This window comes from Canis lupus, chromosome 3, assembly GCF_011100685.1.
Source record: "Canis lupus familiaris isolate Mischka breed German Shepherd chromosome 3, alternate assembly UU_Cfam_GSD_1.0, whole genome shotgun sequence".
NCBI lineage: Eukaryota > Metazoa > Chordata > Mammalia > Carnivora > Canidae > Canis > Canis lupus.
In genome coordinates this window covers 46061054-46079532 of record NC_049224.1, presented here as the reverse complement: position 1 = coordinate 46079532, position 18479 = coordinate 46061054, and the positions used below count along the sequence as shown (strand labels likewise).

General features: G+C 41.3%; 1 long non-coding RNA gene across 4 annotated transcripts in view; it reads right to left on the bottom strand.

The window, feature by feature from the left end:
• Nucleotides 1-4639: 4639 nt before the first annotated feature.
• Nucleotides 4640-18479, bottom strand: part of LOC119870790 — a 65435-nt gene continuing 51595 nt past the window's right edge. For 2 of the 4 annotated variants that reach the window (XR_005356357.1, XR_005356356.1), the window contains one exon: nucleotides 15732-16158. This is a non-coding gene — a long non-coding RNA (uncharacterized LOC119870790). Of the gene's footprint in view, nucleotides 4751-15731; nucleotides 16159-17235; nucleotides 17751-18479 lie in introns of those variants that run through there. The other 2 variants (XR_005356358.1, XR_005356359.1) reach the window with 2 other exon arrangements.

Sequence of the window (18479 nt, the reverse complement as noted above, 5' to 3'; positions counted from 1 at the left end):
TGGATGCTATCAGCTGATGTGTCTGACAAGCATTTCCTATGCCAAAATAAAAGCTATCTCAGCAGTTTTGAGCAAGTCTCCCTGCGTGTGTGTGCACGTGTGCTGCTGGAACTCACGTCACATTCTCCTTACAGCCACGATGAGCAAGTCTCCATGGGCCTCCCCAAACACCAAGCCAGAAGCCCTGGAGCTGTCTCCAGGAGCCATCACACCAGTTCGTAATGACCACTAGAGTATGGCGTTATATAGACATCCAGTGAAGGAATTAATTATGGGGAACATGAAGTCCCTTTAGGAAAAGACTGAAGATTTAACACCTCCCAGGTGAATTCCCTGCCATTAGAGGGAAGAAGCAGTTCTGTTGGCTCAATACAGCAGGAGCCTGTTCTACATAACAATGGTCCACACGGTAAACCTGGTTAAGTCAGCTGGGCTCAGGGAATGCCCTTGTCAGCCATGGGTTATCTTTCACTGGAGAGGAGCCAAATTGCAGGGCAGGCCAAACTTTGGCTGATTTTTCTTTTCATTTTTCACTTGTTTTATTGTTTCTTCTTCTTTTATTTTTTTTTATTTTATGCCTTTAACCTTATCTTGGTGGTTTCCCAGAAAAAATAAGTGCCTGAGTCTGTCCGTCTCAGTGGTGAATTACAATGATTCCCCAGACACTCTTCACCGGAGTCAGGGAATACACACAACTTGGCCTGTCAGATCCCCATCTAAATATTTTCAATCAATGGCAACTAGGAGTGATTTAGGAGAGCATCCTTCCAACCTGCCATATTGCTTGTATTTAGAATACAACTGCTTTCATCCGGCCCAAAGGTTGAGCCATTCTGTGGGAAGTTAGGGCAGTTCTCCAGGCCTTCCAGGTCAACCCATTTTGTGCTTTAAGTTCCTATGTTATGAATGGTGTCATTTAAACATGTCTTACTCTGCATCTTCCTACTGATAGACACATACAGGAGCGAGAAAAGCAGATGGAATATCATTCAAGGGGAAAAAGAAGGAAGGACAAATACAAGGAAGACGAGAAAGCCAAATAACAACAATAGAAATCCTACAATATGCAAATTGTGGCAGTATTCCTGCTGAGATTTGAAATTAGTTCGGTTGTTACCTTTTAATAAAAACATCAGAAATGTCTTCTGGAGAAAAAAAAATCTCTGTAATATTAACATGGTTAAAGTCAGAGGTGCTTGGGATCAAAACCTGGGTAAGTTTGACAACGAACTTATCACTTACCTGTATGACTTCCCTGAAGGCAAAGTCTGCACCTGGGGATAAACATGCACACATGCATGCTCGCATGTGCACACTTGCACCCAAGTGCACACCCACACCCACACAAATAGATTTTTCTCCCCTTGCCTGCAATGCATCACCAGTCTCCCTCCTGCCAACATGAACCTTCAACACCTCCCCGAAATCAAATCCTGGTGATTGAACATGATGACAGTCAGGTGGTGGGGTGGGAGCCATGCATGTTATTGATGGTTTATGTCGAGCTGCCAAGCAGCAGGAAGAACAGAAAGGTCTAAGCGTCCTATTCACAGACCTTGCACACCCCAAAGGTACTGGGAAAGCACACTTCTCTCATTGTTTGATTCGGTCCTTCTAAAATCGCAATGCATTCCAACTAGCTAGCTTAGGCACGTGGAAAGTTCTCGTGGCTTGGTGGGTTGATCAAGGGAGGGAGGAACTCGAGACCTCTTTGGCTGCTGTCCAGAAGAAGGGATTGGAGACAGCAGGAGGCATCCTCAAGCAGGTGGATGAGGTCCCTGCTTGCATGCACGGCAGCTCACCAAAGATTCCTGGTTCTGATTCACGCAATCACACTCAAGTTCTACCCGAAGTTTTGACCGCCCCTCCTGTTCTACCCACTGGCGTCTCTCTCTGCTCTAAATCTACCAATTATTTCCTTTGAGTGTCAGCAGTACGGCAGACACACCGAGATATAACCTTTCCTCGAGTTGATGCTGTTAAACCATTACTTGAAACTGAAGTCACAGTTGACAACTGTGACTTCAGTCACTAATAACTACTTCAGAAGTGCTAGTGGTGTCTGGGCTCTTAATGCTGTGGCCCAGGGCTCCGGGAATGTCTTTACAGGTCATTTAGAACCATCCATCTGATCTGTAGCAAGATCAGTCAATCTTTCAGCCGAGCGCTTTCCTCTCTCTCCCCTTAGTGCCAGGTCCTTTATTAGTTCTCTCAGGGCCATATTGGGGGATGATCTTAGGCAGCTACATCGACCACTTAGCTTGTAAAGACTTTGGGTTTAGGGCATCACTGCATGCTTGGGTTCTGAATTCTGTCACTTGCCTGGGAGGAATTTTTTTCCCCCTTTCTGTCTTTTTCTCTTCTGTGGTTTCACTGGGCTCTTGTTTAAAAAGCCTTTTAACCAGCCCTGCATGCATGATATAGCAAATCTAAAAAATGGACCTGGCTGTCAGTTGATATGGACAATGTAACTCGTCTTGGTTTGGGAAGTTTTATGGTCTTATTGGGGACGTGGTTTTAGAGAGCTCTCATCCCATGCCTGTTGGCTTTAGGGGCATTTGGGAAGTTGAAATAGGCTTTGTCGTTTACATTGAATTTGATTTTTATTTTGGAGTGTAATGAATAATGATAGTATGAGCTAACAGTTATCACATACTGCTTTACAACTGTTGCACTGCTGAATGCACGCACCAAGTTTAGTTCTATCATTGCCCATTTTACAGATGAAGTAATAGAGTGTTTAAGTGACCTGCCCAGCACCACCAGTTAGGAACTGGACCCAGGTGCTTGACCCACCCTCATTCACACCCCAGTACAGATCTCTCCCAATTAAAAGCAATCATCAATACTATATGAGCTGAAATATTATCACGATTGTATACCAAATCGTTGCTGAAAAGTGATTGCCACTCTAAGAAATACGTAAGCCTGTCCTTTGAGTGTCTATCAGCACCACCTTGCCATCTAGCGCAAATGCAGAGATAATATATTAGAATCACAGGATGCATTTTTAATGTGATACGGGTGCCTGCCAAAAAGTAAGTGGATTAGAGAAGCAGACAGTGAGGCCAAGAGTATTGATATAGAAAGGTGCCCTTATGTCTGTCTGTCTGATTTCCTCTTTCTATCTTCTCACCTTCTCGAAAGGCTCCCTGCCTCCACTGCCCTCCATAGGATTGCTGGTATCTAAGGGCAAAGCTCTGATTGTATTTAGGGTAAAATCTTCTCCTCTTAATGTAAGAGTAATGATGTTAGCGTCAGTGCTTAGGCTCTATTCCAATGCAGGTAATTATGCTCTGCCTTTCTCAATTCCCTCTGCAATTCCTGTTGAATCTATTTTTTTTTTTCTCGACTTCCTGTCCTAAACTGTTGTACCAGGTTGCTGGGCTGCTGTTCAACATCTGCTTTCCCAAAGAACTACATTTTAGGCGCGAGTAAAATTATTTCTCTTTCATGCTACTCTGCTGAAAGGAACCTGATGAATGGCAGGTGTTGGAGGGCTCCTTTGATTTGGGTCAGGGGACGGCTTGCAGTTAGTCTGGGGTCACTTGAGTTCCTTGCCTGGAACAAAGCACACAAACGTCCTTTTAAAGAAAATGAGGCTTTATATTGGACAGGATGATTGACTGGCTACCCGCTGGTGTGGGTCAAGGCAGGCGCTGACCTCCTCAGCTGATGGGCTTGTCCCAAATGCCTTCAGAGGACATCCAGGGCCCCTCTTGCAGACAGCCTTTCTGAAACCACTGGGATCCCAGGCCCACTGCTGGTCTTACTGACTTCACGTGGGTCAGCCTTGGCCTTCTGGCTTGGTTTCCTAAGCTTTATTCTCATGTGCTCTTCCCTCTCTTGGCAGAATCATGCAAAGAAGAGAGGATCATTTCCGATTTCCATTACATACTCAGTTCTTACTATTCCCTTGAGAGACAGGCTTCTAGAACAGCAACATGCTCAGCCTGCTTCCTGAATATCCTTGTCGAACCCTCTCATTTCTAGGGGTCCTAAATCACACCAGTCTTCCCCACCTCCAGCATTTCCAGCATGTTCTTCTTCCTATGCACCCTTCCCAGCTTTCTTTTTTTTTATTTTTTTATTTTTTATTTATGATAGTCACGGAGAGAGAGAGAGAGCGAGAGAGAGACAGAGACAGAGACACAGGCAGAGGGAGAAGCAGGCTCCATGCACCGGGAGCCTGATGTGGGACTCGATCCCGGGTCTCCAGGATCACGCCCTGGGCCAAAGGCAGGCTCCAAACCGCTGCGCCACCCAGGGATCCCCGCTTCCCAGCTTTCTAGCATTTCCAGATTTTGATCTTGATACACTTACTTTTAATTAACCAAAATAAAAATTGGCAAATAAGCTGGTCCTCGCCTTAACTATGATTGATAGGCCAAACAATCTATGATAAGGTATCTTGGAATAAAAAACCAGGCAACTTATACAGGGGCACTCATTACCTAGTTCTGAAAAACAAAACAAAACAAAACACAGAGTGAAGGAAAAAGAAAAAGAAAGAACAAAACAATTTAAAAACAAAACAGTTGGAGATAAAAAAAAATCCAGCAAAATGCAATTATTTCATTTGATATATAAAGAAAAAAAGAGCCTAATTACAATATTTAAACATTTTATAATACACCCACCGAAATTTCTTCAGCATCAGACTAGACATCTCTGGGAAACAGGTGATTCTCTAATTATTGGAATTTGGGGAGGATCCTTTACAAGTGTACCTTCCAGGTATGTCTTAGATCTAAAACAAAGCAAAACAAAAACATCACAAAAACCAAAACAAGTCACAGGAAGACCTCTAAAACAATTTGCTATGTGGAATAACAATCTTTAGTACTAGTCATTTGTCTGGTAGATTTTCTGAAATTACCAGTTGCTGACTCAAAAGAGGAAAAATGACCTTAGAATATTAATAATAGGAGATATCTCAGGTTAAAGCTGTATAACTCATGAGGGAATAAAACTGAGCATCTTGCCTGGCACCAGTTTCGACAGAGTAGAGAACGACTGTCAAAGGAATGGCCCAGCCACCTTTGTGGCTATGGGGTCAAGGTAAAAGTGTATCATCCCTAGGATTTAAGTCAGGGATGCTGGCTCCTAAAAAGGAGGAATGGGATAGATCAATGCTTTCTTTTTAAGAACACATAGAGAGACAATCCTCGTCCACTCAAAAAAACAAAAACAAAAACAAAAAACCACCAAAAAACAAACAACAGCAACAACAACAACAACAACAAAAAAAACCCAAGACTTCAGAACTTTCATGTTTTGAAGTTGTGCTTCCATGAAGTAGAGAGTTTGGTAAAGGCAATTGCAAAACCATACTCTTGTGTCCACTTCATTTTGTCTTCGCAGCTCTTTTAAACTGCTAGATATGGTTTTAAAGTATGATGATTTCGTTTTCTGATGGTGTTAAACAGCTGCTGCTGTTCTGAGTAGAAGCCCATTTTCCATTTTATATCTGCAAGATGTTGGGTACATCAAGCTCCACCACGTAGGCAGCTGAGAAGCGTCTAGCTACCGCAAGCAGGGAAGAATGGACAAGGGGCCTTTCTCAAAGGCAGCTGCTTCTTAAATTGGTCTAGAGAAGGGGCCAGGGCAGTGCAAGCCCGGCTCCTGCTGTCAAGGCCATCAATTTGCCTTTACCATTGAGAGTGGAGGGGTCCTCCCCAGGGAGGCCAGATTACCCATGAACTTCGAAGTCCACATGGATTGTTGGTCCTTGCATAGAGAGAAAGAATAATCCACCTGGAGAAAATCCAATCTCGGCTCATCCTGGGAGGACGTCAGACTTTGTACTCCCATGCAGGTTTTTGGCAAGCATGAAGTTGCAAATGCATCCTTCCAGCATTGGCCTGCATAGGGTTCAAAACTAGTAACTCTTCAGTTTCTGACTTGAAGGCAACCTGAACCTGCATGTCCGTGAGCCTGGGGCTGAGGTGAAGCTAGGGTCTCTGGGAGGAATGTGCTTTTCAGCTCTCCACAGTTCCTATCTGAGCTGCCTCATCCCTGGACAGCCATGGCCTGATGGTGTCACCTCAGAAATAATGGGAATCAACCTCAGACAGGACTTGCTCATGTGCATGGCCTCACCCTCTGCTCTCTGAGAATTCTTCTCCTAGAGCTTTGAACTCTGCCCTGTCAGGATGTCTTTTTAGCAACCATGAAAGAATGGACAGGTAGGGCAAAGGAAGAAGGAGAAAAGTATGAAGGGCACACAAATAACTCAGTGGGTAGGCATGAGAATTGCTTCTGTGGTTCCAAAACTTCCCTCCTTCCAGCACTACGCCTGCCCCCCACTACTGGCAAATAGTTGCTGCTTTGAACCCTGGGAATCCCTACCCACTTCTACCCACCCTGGCAGCCCTGGCGCCACCCCTGGGGACACAGCAGAACTCTGCTCTAAATCTTAGCCAGCATCAGTTCAGATTATTTGGAGGCTGTACCTTACTAGTTCCTAAATCTTTCGAGTGTCACCCCTGGGAGAAGCTGACAAAGTCACCTGTTATCTGAAATATTGAGGAGGTCTAAATGCTTCTGCCTGCATCTTTTCTCCTATCTCTGAGAGTCTCTTGCCACACACTCCCTCCCACCGTGTGCTTTCCTAGGACATCTTCCTTTCCAGAAGTTACAGGCAGTTGAACAGCAGTGGGCTAGACTATTATGAAGATCTTAAGCGGCTGGATCATTACAAGCTCAAATTGATTACATCTGAGCTGGAGAATTTCAGGATGGGAGAAGATGGTGCTTGAACATGGCTAGAGACTGTTGTGTTCAACACGTGCAGGGCTTCTGTTTGCTCTGTTGCCTTGTGAGTCCTGCTTTGTTCCCTTTTCTCCAGCACCATTCGTTGCATCCAAAGTAATGCAGGCCCCAGTTATTACTTATTTTTCTTCCTCTTTTAGGCCATTAAAGACTTTTTTTTTTTCTTGGCCATTTTATAAAGCTCTCTAAGAAGCATTTGTTTTCCTTTCCACTAACTGCAATTGTATTTTCCTGGTGATAAAACAATGCATTTGAAATGATGTGACAGAAATGAACTAATTTGACTCAGAATATATGAATCTTTTCTCAATATATGCTAGCCTCCTCTTCTTGTTCTTTTAATCATCATGTGTGTGCCTCAGGTTGCATGTTGCTCCCAGTGGTTGCCCTTTTAATCATCGTCAGCTCAAGGATGTGGGTGTGCACTAGCACAACGAAAGGTGCTGGGTTTGGAGTCAGTAGATGCTAGATTAATTTTTGCCACGAATTAAACTGAGTAACCTAAGAAGAGTCACTTTATTTTTGCCTAAAGTTGCTCATCTAAGAATGAATGGGGTTGGACTAAATTATAATCTCAGCTGCCTGCCAGCTCTGTGGTTCTAGGATTCATTCCTAGAACTTTCCTGTTCTCAGAGTGGCAATAATTGGTGTATGCAGAGTGTTTCATATACATTGTCCCACTTGAACTTTACAGCTACTGTAACAGGTAAAGCAAAAATTAATACAGGATCCCCACCAGGTTTGAGCTAGAAAGGGAAGAAGAAACAACTAGGGAATTCATGAATTACCCTTCTGAATTACCCACTCCAATTTCAAAAGTTAAACGTTGGTTTATGGAACTCATTCTTTCTGCCTCTGTCACAGGTGTTAGCATCTGAATGTGTTGGCTGAGCTCGGCATCCTGGTGTGAAATGATAGTCACGCAGCTAGTTGTTAAACATATGTTTGTGTGTAAACATAAATATGTATATAAACACAGTGGGAGGTGGTGGGGTGTAGTCAAGCAGGAGGATGAATAGGAGATGGAATAGAATTACCCATCAGCTTTGGGAAAGAGGAAAACATCTCACATTTATTCATTGCCCAACATGTGCTGTTCATGCCACCTTAATAAATCTTCACATCGATCTTATGTGACGTACACATCAACTTACCCATTCTACAGATGTAGAAACCTAATTTAGGGAGGTTAATTGGAAGGATAAAGTTTTTATGAGTTAGAGTCAATATTCACACCCCAATATATCTTTGCCCTGTGTCCTTCAAGCGATTCATTCATCAATTCACCCATTCATTCAACACATTTTAAAAATGATGCTTTTGACTCTTTTTAAAGAAAATTCTATTTATTCATTTATTTTGAGAAAGAAGAGCATGAGCAGGGGAGGGACACAGAGAGAGAGAGAGATAGAAAGAGAATCTTAAGCAGGCTCCACACTCAGTATGGAGCCCAACATGGGTTCAATTCAAGCTCATGACTCTGAGATCATTACCTGAGCAGAAATCAAGAGTCAGATGCTTCACCTACTGAGTCACCCAGGAGCCCGTCATTCAATACATTTTTATTGAACAGTTAGTATGTGTCAGGCTCTGTGCTAGACAGTGAACAAAACTTCACACCAAAAAGGTCTCTCCCCTCTAGGGTTTACAAATCCAACATCCTGGGAATTTGTGGCTTCCATGGATATAGAAGGTGGGAGGGATTAGAAATTAGGGAAGGGATCAGAAGCATGCTGGTAAATGTTTCTCAACAAGCCCTTGGTGGGATGCAGAGAAGTCTTGATTTGTAGCACTTGACAATTTCTGTGTATGAATACTCCCAATAAAGCCTTATATGAGTGACCCACTTTGAATTACCAAACGCAGGGAAGAAATGCAGATGGTCTCCTGACCCAGCTAAGCCAGCCTCCAGTATGCTAGCTGGTAGAGTAGGAAGTCAAATGATAGAAAGATTCTTCTGATAACTAAAAAGCTGACTCTCACAGGGACAATAATATCTAACATTTACAGACTGCATTATGATTAACAAGATACTTTTCTCTGCCCATTTATCTTTTGTAAGCCTCAGAACCCATGAAAAAGACATTTTGAAGATGAGGTAACTAAGCCACACGGAGAATGAATATCTCATCCAATAGTATATGGTGGAACCACAGTCCAAAAACCATGCCCTTTGTGACAGCACAGGTGGACTCAGAAGGTATTGGGCTAAGTGAAATAAGTCGGACAGGAAAAGGTAAATACTGCATGATTTCACCTACATGTGGCATCTAAAAAAAACAAAACAAATGAACAGTCAAATAAAAATAGAAGCAGACTTGTAAATACAGAGGACATCTGGTGGTTGCCAGAGGGGAGGTAGGTGAGGGGATGGGCAAAATCGGTGATGGAAATTAGGAGGTACAAACTTTCAGTTATGATTTACTGATGTCACAGAGATGAAAAGCACAACATTGGGAATACAGTCAATAATATTGTAATAACTGTATGGTGATCGATGCTAACCACGCTTAGTGTAGCATACCCTTAACATAATGGTAAACATTGGATAACACATAGATTTGTGAAACACTATGTTGTACAACTGAAATTATTATAACATTGCATGTCAATTAATACTTCAGTTAACAAAGTCCTTGACTATACTACAGTGGCTCAAAAAGAGAGATAGTTTACTATTTCATGAGAGCCTATCTTGTGTCTATTTAAATTCACTTGATTGGAGCATAATAATGAGACCAGTGCTACAGTCTTCTTCCAATTTCTGTTATTCACCATCCACAGTCAATACATGCACCTCAAAGACTAGCATATGCCTTCGGTTATAAGGATGAGGGCAAAAGATGGTGAACATTACAGGATGAACCCAGCAGTGGTACCTGCCAGAGACATCCATGGATGAGTAACTACCATCATTTCCATATTCCAAAGCCTATACTCATCATACACAAGTGGTGCTCATCCTTAGGGGAAAAAAGGAATACCCCACAGTCATTAAAAAATGATGCCATTAAAACAACTTAGCACAAGGCTGGAAGCCAGTGAACAATCAACTTCTCATGCACCTATTGGTGAAGTGATGACAGTTAGAGTTCAAATGGACATTGTGAGAAACTGGTACTTTCATACAGGCTTTTAATTTGGTGGTATGGGCTGTCTCAACTGAGCAGGCTGAAGTTTGAGTGAACATAGAGTGTAAGCAGAGATACTTCATATCACAAATGAGATTGTTCTCAAATTACATGACACAAAGTAGGTGTGGCTAGAAGTAGTCAATCACTTAAGGGCAGCCAACATGTTTTAGATATTTGTTCACTACATGGTAAGCATTCAGCTAGCTAGGAACTATGTGGGAGGTGAAAAATGTAGAAGTCTTGATTTTTTTTCTCCCTCAAAGAAAAAGGTCTAGAAAATTCAGCAGTGTACTAGGTTTTTTAGGCTCTGGGCAGATACTAACAGAAGAGTTCACTGTTTGGGTAGACTCTGAATTCTAGCCCTACAAATCACCACCTTGCGATCCTGGAGAAACCATTCGACATTCCTTGAACTCTAACCACTCAACTGTGTTGTCTACTTTGAAGATGCATAGTAGGTGTCTGCCACATGGCAGCAATTCAACTAATGGTAATCTTTTTGTTATCATCATCATTCAGGAATGGTCATGGTGGGGAAGCACTGATGGAGCTCCATCAAACTAGAAGCAAAGATAAAAAACAAACCATCAGTTTGTCCAGGCACTCTCTTCACTGAAATTCCATTCTTTTGCTGGGCCAGATCTGTAGTCCTGGAGTCAGCCTTCCTGTGTCAGCCAAGAGGCCATGCACTAAGAGCTGGGTTTGAAGAAGCTATGGCCTTGGGTCTCCTAACCTCTCACATCTAAAAATATGCAGGAAAGATAGCATGTTGAGTTTTTCAGAATCAAAGACAAATGAGATTGGACGATTTCTCTTTTGAAAAAAATAAAATATAGGCTATCTTCTTCATGATCTCTTGCTTTCCTATGAAGCAAATTTTTAATTTTCCGAATAATTTTTTCTCTACATTTACTCAGTTGACCCTCATAGCATCTTTGTGAAGTAAGCATGGCAGATAGATATTCATGTTTCCATTTCACAGATTATAAAACTGAGATTAGGCCAAGTATGGGTTCAACCATATATTTTGAGGTTGAATCTGTAGCATCATTTATGTTTCATGATTAGATTGACATATTTCCTCCAGCAAACCGGGTCTACATGTTATTGTTACTTCATGCAATTCTTTTTTAAAAAGATTTATTTACTTATTTTAGAGAGAGAAAGAGAGATCGTGAGGGTGGGGAGGGGCAGTGGGAGACGGAGAGAAAGAATACTCAGCAGACTCCCCACTGAGCACAGAGCCAAACACAGGGCTCCATCTTAGGACTCTGAGATCATGACATGAGTCAAAATCAAGAATCAGACACTTAACTGACTAAGCCACCCAGGTGCCTGTATATTATGCAATTCTTAACATATCTTGACAAATACTGGTATTAAAAATATGTTTTTTTCATTAAAATAATTACAAAATGTATTAAATATTTATCTGCTTTTTAAAAAAAGTATCTAATACATCCAATACTCCCTTCTTAAAATTCTTATGATTTCTAAAATTGAAACACTTCCACAGCAGTAAGGGAACATAGTTGTATTTTCTGATATTCACTTGGCATTAAATAAACATATTCTTGCTGAGTGAAAGAATAAAGATGTGGTAAAATCTAAATAGAGTCATTAAATAGATTTCAGAACACTTAATCTTTTGCCTCTTGGTATATAGTTGAGTTAATATGAGCATTTGTCAATTGCACCACATTTTCAAATGACTTGGTATCTTGTTTCCCACATGGGAGCAGAATTTCTAGGTCAATAGGCCCTTAAATGTCATAAATTGCAATATATATGGCAGATGACACTTGTCAAAGGCTCAGTGATCAATTCAGATACTGACTTGAGGACTGAAAAGAATCCGAATCAAATCAATGTATGAGATAAAGTCCAGTTTTAGTATGGTGACATGGTTAGCAGCACCTTTCATGGGATAATGCCTCAGGACATCCTCTGGGGTCTCATCACTTCTTAGGAAGCCTGCAGTTGGATCATGTCTGTCTTCCTAGCACTATGTTCATTAGGCTTTCAATTAGGCAGTGGGGCAGAGCAAAAGGAAGAGGAAATAGCTAACATAATCTGCTTCCTTTACATTTCTGTGACTTTTGCCTTATGATGCAATTTTTCACACAAAGGGATATCAGATGCCAGTGGAGACCTCGCAGTGAGTAACCTACAGAAACAAATCTCTAGTGCATTTATGAGCAAAACAAGTCCAAAGGCAGATGAAGAGAAGCAATTCTGGTGAGCCCCTAATCCACTGAAATCACCTTTGTATGTGATACAAAGGTCATGAAAGAGGAGCTTGCTAAAATGGTGGGAGCCTCTGCAACACAGGGCCATATTTTCAAAGTGATGATAACTATCTTCAGGGAGTGTTTGCTGTCACACGCTTAACCATATCTGTATTCATTATCTCAAAGAATGTTCACATAAGGCTCTCTCCTTTTAGGTGTTATTATTTCCTCCTTAAAAATTAAGAAAGCGAAGCCTGAGGCCACATGACTTGGAAAGCTGTGGTGTGAAAGCAGGGCCATCTGAGTCCACACTTCTAACTATGGCACCCTCTCTTTTAATCAACTGGTATACATTCTACAGTACTTTACACAGTGAAATACAGAGGATGTGATTGGGTACCAATTAATGATATTCAAAAGTTTCATCTGTCACCAGAATTTAACAAGACCACAAGGTCATTCTCAGCAGGGAGAAATTCCAGGGAAATATATTTGATCTACATGTCTTAGGCTTGAAGAGTAGTTCTGATCTTTAATTTACTGATGAATTTAGAATGAAGTATTTGGTGCCTTCTCTGTACCAAATCTGCTCAAGTGTCTGAGCATAACAGTAACAAACGAGACAGGCAAGGTCTCTGTTTTTATGTTGTTAAATGTGAGTGGGGAAGATAGCATTTGGTGTGTTATAAAGTGCTATAAAGGAAATAATCAGAGCTTTGAAAGAGAGATTTACTTGGGGAGGTGTTTCTAGATAGAATATTCAAGGAAGACTTCTTTGAGGTGACTCCAGAGTTGAGGCCAAAGTAACAAAGGACCAGGCATGAGAAGAGCTGAGAAAAGCTTTCCAAATATAGGGAAAACAGTGAAAAGGTCCTGAGGCAGAAATGACGGGTATGATCCAAGACTATAAAAATCCAAGTGTTTGACATGACCCAAGAGAGGAAGCATGAAATACACAGAGAACTGGAGGGGGAGTAGGCCCTCCTGGGTCAGGAGTCCAGAGTATATTCTGACTGTAATGAAAACCTTTGAAAGATTTTAAGCAAGAAAATGATAGGATCACATCTGTAGGTTATTGACAGAGTTGTGATCACCTATGGAGAAGACAATCCCAGGACACAGCTCTAGGGGCCCACCAAAATATAGACATTTGCAGAGATAGTAATGTAAACAATAAAAGGGGGAAATGTTGGCCAATGAAGAAAGAGGACCCTGAATAGAGCCTAGTGACTTTCTTGGAGAGGACATTGGAGAAGATAAGCCATGATCAGAAATGAAGAGGCATACTCTGTGAAGGAATTTTCTAGAAGTCTGAGCAACGTAAGACTGCACTTTACGGGGAAGAAGGTAATCAGTAAATTCAATGTCTGTGAAAATTCTGTAACAGAGGACACAAGATTGTCCTGAAAAGCAATTTTATCATTTTTCAGGGCCTCTTACGGTCCATCAAAATGTGAATTTTATTTGGACTCATGGCTTATTCAGTTCCTATATAAACAGATTGTTAAGCTTTTGCATTGCTCTGGTTGTTATGCATCATCTCTTGGTTCAATGGGGGAAGATATGACATATCATTATTAATTAGATCCCTAGTGTTCCTAAACAAGTCTTCCTTTCTTTTTTTTTTTTTTTTTTTTTAACAAGTCTTCCTTTCATCTGTATACTTGGTCTGCAGACTCTCTGCATCTCCCTGGAATGGTCTCTGAGTATGGGCTGCTGGTTCACAGTGGCCCAAACTCTGGACCAATCAACATGCATTTGCCCTGGGAAGATGTAGCAGCACATTGCCATAGGGCTTCACCAGGAAGGGCCCCGGCCGGGGTGGGGCGGGGTGGGGCATTGGGGTCTAGGTTGCCTCATGGAAGGCTCCACAACAATGCCAAGGGAAAGTGGATGCAGTGATAATGGGATGAGGGTGGGAGTGGAGGAGGGGGTTCTTGGATGACAGGTTGCTGAATCCGGAACCCTGACACTTGTGAAGTACTCTGTCAGGAACATTAACTATCCAAAAGTGATAAAGCTTCAATTTGCTAGTCCATTAGACTAATTACTGCAATAATTAAGTAACTACTTGATTAGAACTAATGGGTACCTAATTATCCAGGAGAAAAGTATCAGGTGGCAATTATCAGGTGGCAATTAATAGACTGGAGTTAATGTCTTAGCACTGTCTTTGTATGAATTCATAAGCAAGGTAAAGAAAACAAACAATAACTTATTAATATTTATTGGTGCCACAGTGTTTTTCAGCTTGTTTCATTTACACAGAACCAATTAGTGGAAAGACCATTAGTGTAGCAGGATATAAAGGAACTAAAGCAGAGTTAGCTTTTTAAAGGTACAGGATCTCATTAGCAATAACGACTAACATTTAACCAGAATCAACCTATGATTTTTTTAGCTTGGTTGCTGTAAATCTATTGAAAGGGGATCACAGGTGAAAAATCAAAAGTCATGATAAAATCTGTGGGAAATTGGCTAATATATTGAACTCACGGGCCTTATTAAAGATTTTTCCTGGTTCACTGGAAACCTCTCATCTATTTTTCCCCCCTGGTACTCTTAAATGGCTGCAGAGAGAGATGGATGAGAAGAGATGTAACTTATTACAAAATAAACTTCTCTTATGAACACATATCACACAGACACTTTGGATTTCTCACGCTATGAAAGGTTATCTCTCCAACCCAGTGGTTGTTGAGCATTGATGAAGACCCGCTGCTAATATCAGGAAAAGATCTGTTATAAAAATAAGATGTTAGAGCAAGACTTCCAGCCACAGCCGTGTTGTTCTAGGGGGCTGACTCGGCCTTGTGCAAAACCACTTTGCTGGAAAGCATCAAGCACAGTTTGAAATGCATCACTCAAGTTTAGAGGAGAAACACAGGTCAGCTATTTATTTATTTATTCTTTAATTCAGGAAAACACATGCTACAAGGTTGTAAGGCTTCTGGGCAAACACAGAAACTGAACCGCATTATCACGAGAGTGAAAAAAACGCTCTCCTCCCAAACATTCTGAATCAAACATTTCAACTGTGTAATGAAAATAAGAGCTGCATGCTCATTACTTCTCTTTTCTTAGTTCAATGAAGTCCTTTTTCAAGACAACTATTTTTAAAAATTCAGGAGAGGTTTGGACCTGTGTTAAATTTATTAACATTTTAAAAGTCACATAATTAACCCTGCCGTAGAAGAAAATCCCATCTACTTTTATTTTATTTCCCTGCCTGGTATAAATAATTGAAATGGGTTTTAATCATATTTTAGGGGAAAAATAACAATCACCTTATATTAGAATACATACAATGACAAATGGAGATAAATCTAAAATTTATAGAAAGGGAGTATTTGCATAAACTGCAGAATCCAAACATATAGGGCAGTAAGAGTAACAATTGTTGCAAAGGGCATGAAAAATTCAACTTTGGTTTCATGATAGGAGCCTGGATTCCTAACATGATTAAGATAATACATCACAAGGCCCTCTCTTATTAAAGGCATAATTGTTGGTAGAACCAGAAGTGGCGTTAATGCTAGTCTAGTTTTATATACGTACAAATATGAAGAGAAGGGAACTTAGAAACGCTCGCTTGTGGTGATCCATAGGCATTTTATTAATGTTTGAATAATAACCGCCTAGAGGGCCTGTTATAAATTAAAGGGAAGGATTGAGATATAAATTTTTATGAGGACTAGTTATACATTTCCATTATGTGTTTAAAAATGAAGGAATTACTGTGAGCACCGCAGTACTCACATTTATTTGAGGTGATTTGCACGGGAGGGCCGGCGGATGAGAGCTGCTGCGTGGCGGCAGTAAGAAAGATGTATCTGTCCCTTTGAACAGATACATCATATGTCATGCATGAACTCTGTTCTACCAGAGACGCTCCTCTGCTGCCGAATCTGCATGATTATTTCTGTGACAATAGCAAGTGATGATATAGCGCGAAGTTCAGGCCACTTAAGGGGGTGTCTTATGGTTCAATCCCAGCAGACTTGGCTATGATCTACCTGCTAATGCAATACAAGGAGTCAGTGATTACTGGGAAGCAATTCTGATTGCTCCTAAGGTCCCTGTCTAGGATTTTACAAGTGGCCCAAAAGCCTTTGGAGAAGCAGATCCAATGGAATAACAATCATCCTCACTGCACTTCTTCCAATAAGTCCTCCCACATTGTCCTCAGTGTTGTAGATCTAATGGATCTGTTGATCTCCACGGATTATGAATTATAACCCCAAAGGATACAGGAAGACTACTGGCAAACTTGTTCCTGTGCCAATATTCTTACACACTCATTTATATATACACATACAGATAATACACATTTATAGTCTTATGGGCATAACCCAAGCCCTAAGAATGTGAATGTATAGCCTAAAATACTGTTTTTCTTGTCACCTATAGCTGCACACAAACTCTGAAGTCAGGCAGGTCCAAGGTGGCACCCCAGCCAGAATGCTCACCAGATGGTGATTTGAACAAGCTATTTAATGGGCAATTCTCAGTTCCTCATGTGGAGAATAAAAAGCTTATAGAGTTATTTGGTAAGATTAAATATCATTTAATGTAAGGTCCTTGGTACACAAGTGGAATGCTAATAATTGGCTATCAGTTTATTAGGACTGCCATAATATAGTACTACAGATTAGGTGAGCTAATAGAAATGTATTATCTCAAGTCCTGGAAGCTAGGAGTCCAACATGGAAGTGTCCGTAGGGTTTATTTCTTCAGAGGCCATTGGGGGAGAATCTGTTCTAGGTCTTTCTCTTGGCTTGGAGATGATTGGCTTCTCCCATCATCTTGGGAGACGCCATCGATGATTGGTGTCTCTTCCCATCATTTTCCTTGTAGGTATATCTCTAATGTCCAAATTTCCTTTTTTGTAAAGATGTCAGTCATTTTGGATTAGGATCTGTCTGAATGATGTCGTTTTAACTTGATTATCTCTGTGAAGATCCAATCTCCAAATAAGGTCAGATTCTGAGGTACTGGGAGTTAGGATTTCTTTCTTTTTTTTTTTTTTTTTTAAAGATTTTATTTATTTATTCATGAGAGAGAGAGAGAGAGAGAGAGAGAGAAAAGCAGAGACAGAGGCAGAGGGAGAAGCCGGCTCCATGCAGGGAACCCGATGTGGGACTCAATCCTGGGTCTCCAGGATCATGCCCCAGGCTGAAGACAGGCGCTAAACCGCTGAGCCACCGGGGATGCCCTAGGATTTCAATATACACATTTGGGTGGGGACACAAGTTTTGACGAGCAGCAATAAGAATCAATGAATATAGAAGAATGTAATTACAATGATGTTATGATGATAGTGTGCTTTCAAATATATGTTCTCAAGTCACCATGTTCCACGTCCCCAGCCTCATTTTGCAATCGAGATAAGATGCTCAAACTTTCTGCATTGCTTAAGGTCACCCACTTCCTCTGGCAATATGACAAGAATATTGTGATTTTTTTTTCTCGTTGCAAATTGACAGGAACCAAACCCAGGTGTATGAGGTGATTACAGGCTGATGCCTCCAGGTGCTGGGCAATCCAATACCTTCCACCAGTGTTTGCTTCCAGTTCATCTGTGGGAGTCCCCAGTGAAAACGATCATCGCCTGGATGATTATAATGATGACCAAATAAAAGAAGCATGTAGAAGAAAATCAGAGCTCTTGTTGTGCTGATTTTAAAATAGACTTCAAATGCATCTTTTCAAAACCCAAAAAACTCCCTAATGATAGGGCTATTTGAATTTAAATTCCAGAGCACTGGCTCTTCCTCAGCATGCTGCTATTTACCAATTTTAGCAATAATGTTAAAATGGCTGCATGAAGCTCTTCTTTTCCCATCATTGTGCAATGGTGTCAGATGAAGCTTGGGGAGCAGTGATGTGTCTAAGTGTGCATTTCCCAGCTGTCCCTTTTCAAGGATAATCAACAGCTCGAGCACTCTTTCCTCTGACATCAGTGTCTTCATCTGTAGGTGGTTCTTATGAAGATACAATATGGGAAGTCCTTCACATATCGCAGTTCTTGGAGTTATGATGGTGGGGGGATTATTTTCATATTCACAGCTGAAGAGATGAGGGGCTTACAGGAACTGATGTTCCTTCAGCCCTCCTTCTCGTCTCATCTCAAACTTTAGGTTTTAATCAGGGGAGAGCTGAGTGGCAGCAGCCACAAATAGACTGTAACATGGAATGACTACCAGGCTTCTTGGAATTGTGTCTTTGACAGCATCTGTAGTGGTGTTTGCTTGTGGGGCAAGTGCAGAAAGATGAGTTTGAGGGTCAAACATGCCTCCCTACAGCTTTGCCTGTTCCACACCTGAAGTTCTTGGGTTGT